This window comes from Myotis myotis, unplaced genomic scaffold, assembly GCF_014108235.1.
Source record: "Myotis myotis isolate mMyoMyo1 unplaced genomic scaffold, mMyoMyo1.p scaffold_m19_p_20, whole genome shotgun sequence".
NCBI lineage: Eukaryota > Metazoa > Chordata > Mammalia > Chiroptera > Vespertilionidae > Myotis > Myotis myotis.
Window position 1 is genome coordinate 1,532,682 of NW_023416325.1, and position 6,000 is coordinate 1,538,681.

The window sequence follows — 6,000 nt, forward strand, 5'->3', positions numbered from 1 at the left end:
CCACTGTGCAGTTTCTCCATCAAGGGACCCTCTCAGTGAAAGCTGTTGTCAACATTTGACATCAGAGGGGATCCTATCCTTGCTGAGGCTGGGACCCCTTTGTCCAGGGTATATATTTACGACTATAGCCACACCCCGTGATGGTGCAGCCTGGTGGTTACTGCACAGGCTCAACACCCCAGAGGCCTAGCTGTCACTTCCTCTGCGACCTGGGACAAGGGACCTCGCCAACTCTGAGCCTCAGGTCCTTGCCTGAAGAAAAAAAAAAAGTCCTAGGATCTTTTTTAAGATCCCTCTGGCTCGAGTCCGGGGAAAGTAGGAAGAAGGCTGTGGGTCTCCCCACGGGCACAGCCCAGAGCCCCCTTCCAAGGGCGACTTTCCTGGGGGATGTCAGCCTGTTTTCTGCTCCTCTTTCCTCCCTGGAGGAAGGGCAGGAAATGCCTCGGGGACCTGGGCCTTGGTCATTTGAGGTTTCAGAATTTGCTGAGACAGGGAGGAGAGGGCTCCCCCCCTCCCCAGCTTGAGGTCTCAGGCCTGTCCCTGTGGGCGGGGCCTCCTCCCTGGGGGCTGGTCCTCTCTGCTGCCAAGACCAGACCACAACCGCCAGTAAGGTCAGCAGCTTCCGGTCCTGAGCTTTGGCTGTGCCAGGCGCTGTGCTAAGCATTTTGCTTGCATTGTCTCCAGCCCTCCTTCCTCTCGGCCACTGGGGAGGGAGGGGCCACCTTATTATCCCCAGGTGTGGGGCTGGCCCTGGGCCCATAGCTGGTGACGGATGGCTACCCACTGAGCAACACTGCCTCCCTCTGGCTGAGCCCCTCAGAGGGACTTCTTTGGGGGTAAAAATGAGAACTCAACTCAGGTTTAGACTTCTGTCTGGGAGCTGATGAGGTGAGAGAGAACACATGGACCACACAGGGACGTGGACTCGGACACGCGTGCAGACACACACACACACCCTCCCCCAGCAGGCCTTCTGGTGTGGACTCACTGACACATCCACCCTGGCCTAGTCCAAACAGGAAATGCTGCTCTCCCCACAGCAAACAAACCTGGGGCACAGCCTCCTTCCTCCGTCACCTCCCACTGGGCCGCACCAAGTGCCTCTTTCCTCTGCCTGCGTCCCACAGGACAGCCTCCCCGCTCAGGGGCCCTCTTCAGCCCTGATCACACGCCAGTCTGTGGGCGCAGGCCCTCCACCTGATCTGTACCCATATCGTGCCCATTGTGTAGGCGAGGAAGCAGCCCAAGGGTGCTGGGTATTGCCAGAGTCCATGGTGCAGCCCCCGGGGACTCGAGCCTGTGGCAGTAGCCCCGATCTCACAAGAGGGAAGGCCCCGATGGTCTTCAAGGAAAGCGTCTGCCCAGACAAAGGGCTGGCCGGAGGGCGGGGCCTGCCCGGGCTTCAAGGTTGGGGAACAATGCCCGCTTTCTGTGCCTTTCATCTGGAGGCCTGGCCCTCCAGAGCAGGGGACACCCTGTGGGGCCACAGCAGGGGAGCTGGGGGGTCCCAGAGAGCCTGCAGCTGCCGGGCCAAGTTATTTATGCTCCATGGAGCTGCCCTTCTCACCCAGCTCATTCCTTCCTGCCGGAGCTGGGACTGGGGCTGGAAGGGAGTGATGGGAGGAAGGAAGCTGCCAGAAAATCATAAATTAGGGCTCTGAGAGGCCTTCCTGCCCTCCTTGGGAATCCTCGGGGGAGAGGCCTGCACTTTTGGGGTTGGGGGAGGACAGGGCAGGGCACAGCAGGCGTGGCAGGACAGGGTGCCTGTGTTTGGAGTTAGGAGACTGCGATATTCAGTGTGCTCTAGAGCAGCGGTCACCAACTGGTGGTTCGAGGACCACGGGTGGCCCGTGAGGTCTGAAAGGTTGGCGGCGGCTGCTCTAGAGGGAGTCCCTTTTCTCAGGCCTCAGTCCCCCCCATCTGGAGAATGGGGTGATACAAGACTTGGGGTCTCTCCTGTGAAGGAATGGACAAATGAGAGGCCTTCTCCTTAAGGTTTGTCCCACTTCCCTTCCTCTGCTCCCTTCCCCCAAGTCCCCTCCTTTCTGTCCCACTTACCTTTGTTGGGGCCCCTCACCCCTCACTCTGCGTCTCTTTCCACACCTCTCCTCCTGCAAAAATGGGCCAGTGAAGTCTCCTTAGGCAGCATCCACCTGGCTGGGGGGTAGCGGGGAGAAGCTGTTGGCTCATTCAGACCAAAGTGACTGATGTTTAATGTTGTTAAATGTTGGGCTGCAGTTACTAGGGATTCTTCTTCATTTAATCCCGAAGTCACTGGTAGTGGAACTTCTAGTCTGGTAAGGGGGATGCTTGGTGGGCAAGGGTCTAGGAACAGGGTCTGCCAAGTGAGAGGACCTTCTGGGTGGGCGGCCAAAAGTCCCCATGGGTTAGACGGATCTGGCAGGTGTGAAGGGCAGGCAAGAGGAGCCACTCAGAGCAGACACGTTGGAGCAGCCCACCAGCCCTCCCCATGCTAGGGCGGGGTGCTGCTGGACCAGGAGCACGTGGGCCTATCCCTCCTGACACCCCAAATGGTTTCCACCTCTGAGGAAGTGATTATGAGGGGGAAGAGGAGAATGAGAGGAGTCAGGGAGAGACACAGAGAGAGAGACTCAGAAAGAGAAAGAGCCAGCAAGCCAGAGACATGGGCCAGGGAGATGGAAAAGAGATGGGCAGGCAGACATCGACAGAAGGGCATTTTGGGAAAAGGACCCCAGGTTGTGGTCTCAGCCCCTGTGGGAGCTGGGCAGAGGGGCAGGCCCAGGGTGCCAGCCCAGCACCACCCCAAGGGCCTCATCCATCCCTCTGCACCCTATGAGCTCTGGCCTCCCTCAGACCTGCACCCCACAGCCCCAAGGATGGGACGCCGTCCTTCCTCCATCTCCCGCCCATGCCTGGCACTGGCTGACCAATGGGCCGTGAGCCGCCTGCAGCTGGTATACATTATGAACGACAGCCCTGTTTGCAGACGGAGCCACTGGAGAAATGGATTCCTAGCCTGGAGCGTGGCCCGAGGACTCTAAGTGGATGGACAGCCTTATGGGGGATGTGCATTCTTCAAGCACCTGGACTCCAGGCCCTCCCGCCCAGCCCTGTGGGGCCAGGCCTGGATCCTCTCCATCTGCCCATTCCTTGGCTCCATCCCACCCAGCCTCCACCCCCTTGTGGGATGTGCCTTGGTCTCCTCCAGTGGCCTCTCACCTCCTCTTGGATCCTTCCAGTCCTTCAGGATCTTCCCAAAGGCAACAGAGCCAAGTAACCCTGTGAGGGAAAACTTCAGTCTCTGCTGCTCTCTGGCTGAGAACTGAAAGTGGCCTGGCCTGCTCCTCCTCCCTCTGTCCCGGACCCTGTGTCCTCCAATTGGCCTTGGGCCTTTCCCATCCTATCCCCTCTGCCTGCCAATGCCACTCACCCTTCAGTCTCAACTCAGACATCACCCCTTCCCTGCCTCTAGGAAGGTGCCCCACATCCCCAAGACTGGGCCACGTGTGTACTGGGCTTCCCCACTCACAGCGTTCTATGCTAGAGTCATCTGTTGATTTGTCTAGTTCCCCTGATAGATCATAAGTAGGTATAGATGCTGGGCCCTTTTTGGAAAATTTCTATGAGTTTTAGGAAAGATACATACACCAGAAGCCATAAAAGATACATTTGGATACATAAATTTTTCTTTTTTAATCCTCACCGAGGATATTTTTCCATTGATTTTTAGAGAGAGTGGAAGGGAGAGGGAGAGATAGAGAGAGAGAAACATCAATGTTAGACACATTGATTGGTTGTCTCCTGCACATGCCCCTATCAGGGCCAGGGATTGAGCCTGCAACCGAGGTATGTGCCCTTGACCGGAATCAAACCTGGGACCCTTCAGTCCTCGGGCTTCCCCTCTCTGAGCCTCCGTGTTCTCACCTGGAGAATGGGGATAGCAGCCTTTGTCTCAGAGCAGCTGGCTATGAGGAACATTTAAATGAGCTCCTTGCACATAATGCTCAGAAAAAAGTACCCATGTTGAATCCAAAGAATGTTACATATAGTTGGCAGAATGAGAAATCTTGGCAGCCTGGGGATCTGAGGCCTGGTACTGACAAAAGGGTTGGTCTTTGGTGAGTTGAATATTGAGCAAGGATCTGGGAGTTCCTAAAGGCCCTTTGCTACTACTAATTGTTGCCTGAAATGCTGTTGGCCAACCTCTTGGGATAAAGTAAAGAAAATACCTGTTTAAATTCAAAACTCTTCTTTAGGAGGTTATTGTACTTACGCAAGACTAGACAGAACCGTGCATTTACTGTCATTTTTGGCTTTGCTGGCTCAGGGCATGTCTTTTTTCCTAGGCACTCTGCCTGCAATTAAGAATCTTCACCGCCAGGTGGCGTCTTGAGTTTGTATCGCAAAGAAACGAGACTTTTTTTTTGGCGTGGGGAGGGCTCCTCTGATCCACACCGAGAAGCTGCCTTTTGAGAAGAACAAAGGAGGATGCAGAGCCTTCAGACTGGTGGAAAGGGGTGCTGTGCGCAGTTAGCCATGTCTGCCCAGGGTGGATGAGTAGAAACTAGCGGATTCTGGGCCCGGCAGCCAGCCACGTGCTTCTGAGCAGACAAGTATGCATTTCTATGTGATGGTACTTTTTCGAGTAAGTAGGACTCTTTTAAAACAGCCGAGCATTGCCCTGGCCGGGTAGCTCAGTTCGTGAGAGCATCATCCTGACACGCCAAGGTTGCGGGTTGATCCCCAGGACAAGGCACATAGAAGAAGAATTAACCAACGGATGCATACATAAGTGGAACGATAAAACTGATGTTTCTCTCTCCCTCTCTTTCTCCCTCTCTCTAAAATCAATGAATAAAATTTTTAAAAAACCTGCCCACTTGAGCACAAATATTAGAATTACTAATTACTGTTGGAGAAGGGATGCTTCTAAGAATTATTTTTGTAATAAAGAGCATGTAATTTGGGAATGGATAGGCAGCAAGATCCTTAAGAAAGCAAACACAAATGCTTAAGAAAACCAACTGCCTTTCTTCCTAGTCATGAATGGTTAAGAATTTCTGGTTTTTTCCCCCCACAACAGTCTTAAAAAGAGAAACCCGTAATACCTTTTATTTGTTTTTACCGGCTTTTCCCTATGTGTGTTCCCAAGCAACTCTCGTTCTTCAGTTGAGATCTCAGGTCTGTGGCTGTCTGCTCGCTCGGCCTCTGTCTCAGGGAGCCCGTACTTGGAAGAAACTATAAAGGAGAAGAGAGCCTTTTGGGCTGCATTCTTCTTAAGAATTGCTGCGTTTCATAAAATCATCCTTTTTCATCAGTAATCCCTCAAAGGCTTCTTAGACTCTTTCTAGTGGTAAAACATTATAATAATATACTATCATTAACATTTTTTCTAAAAGAAATCACTTGTAATCCATTAACCTTGATCTAATGATTCCCTAGGTTTCTGTTTGGGGTTTTTGCCTTCTTTCTATCTAGTGCTTTTTTTTTTTGCCAAAAAAAGAAAGAGAGGTTCTACCCCCTTGAAAATCTTTCCCCACCTCCAGGCACCTGAAAATCCTCCTTTCTCTGACTTAGCTGTTTGTTCTTTGAAGTCAAAGCTGCTTTCATTTCTAATCTGCACTGAATGGTTCTTTATTGATAGTCACAGAGGGATCAGAGAGAGCCAGACCTAGGCTGCCTTCTGCAAGGGCAGGGAGTTGTCACAGTTTCTGCACACACCGATGCCTGTCAGTAAACACGTGCAAAGAGACGGTTACGGGGCCAGATGCCAGATAATCTTTGTTGGTAGGAATTATGGGTGTGTCTGTATTTTCTCGTTTGTAATTTGTCACTTTGGGGACCTCTAATGTATCACATTTGTAACTTAAAATAGAACGTATTTTTAATTAAAAAAAAACCACACTCACCACTCTGAGGTATATACCCAAGAGAAGTAAACACATATATTCACACAAAAGCTTGCACGTGAATTTCAACACAGAGAGGCAGGCCGGGGAACACGCAAAGACGCCAGAG

General features: G+C 52.4%; 1 protein-coding gene across 1 annotated transcript in view; it reads right to left on the bottom strand.

Annotated features, from left to right (window-relative positions):
• Positions 1 to 4,709, bottom strand: part of EMID1 (EMI domain containing 1) — a 38,084-nt gene extending 33,375 nt beyond the window's left edge. Inside the window, exons 1-2 of the mRNA XM_036353552.1 lie at positions 4,256 to 4,709; positions 2,059 to 2,157 (exon numbers count right to left, since the gene is read on the bottom strand). The gene's annotated coding sequence lies outside the window, so the exon portion shown is untranslated. The remainder of the gene's footprint in view (positions 1 to 2,058; positions 2,158 to 4,255) is intronic.
• Between the last annotated feature and the right edge of the window lie 1,291 nt (positions 4,710 to 6,000).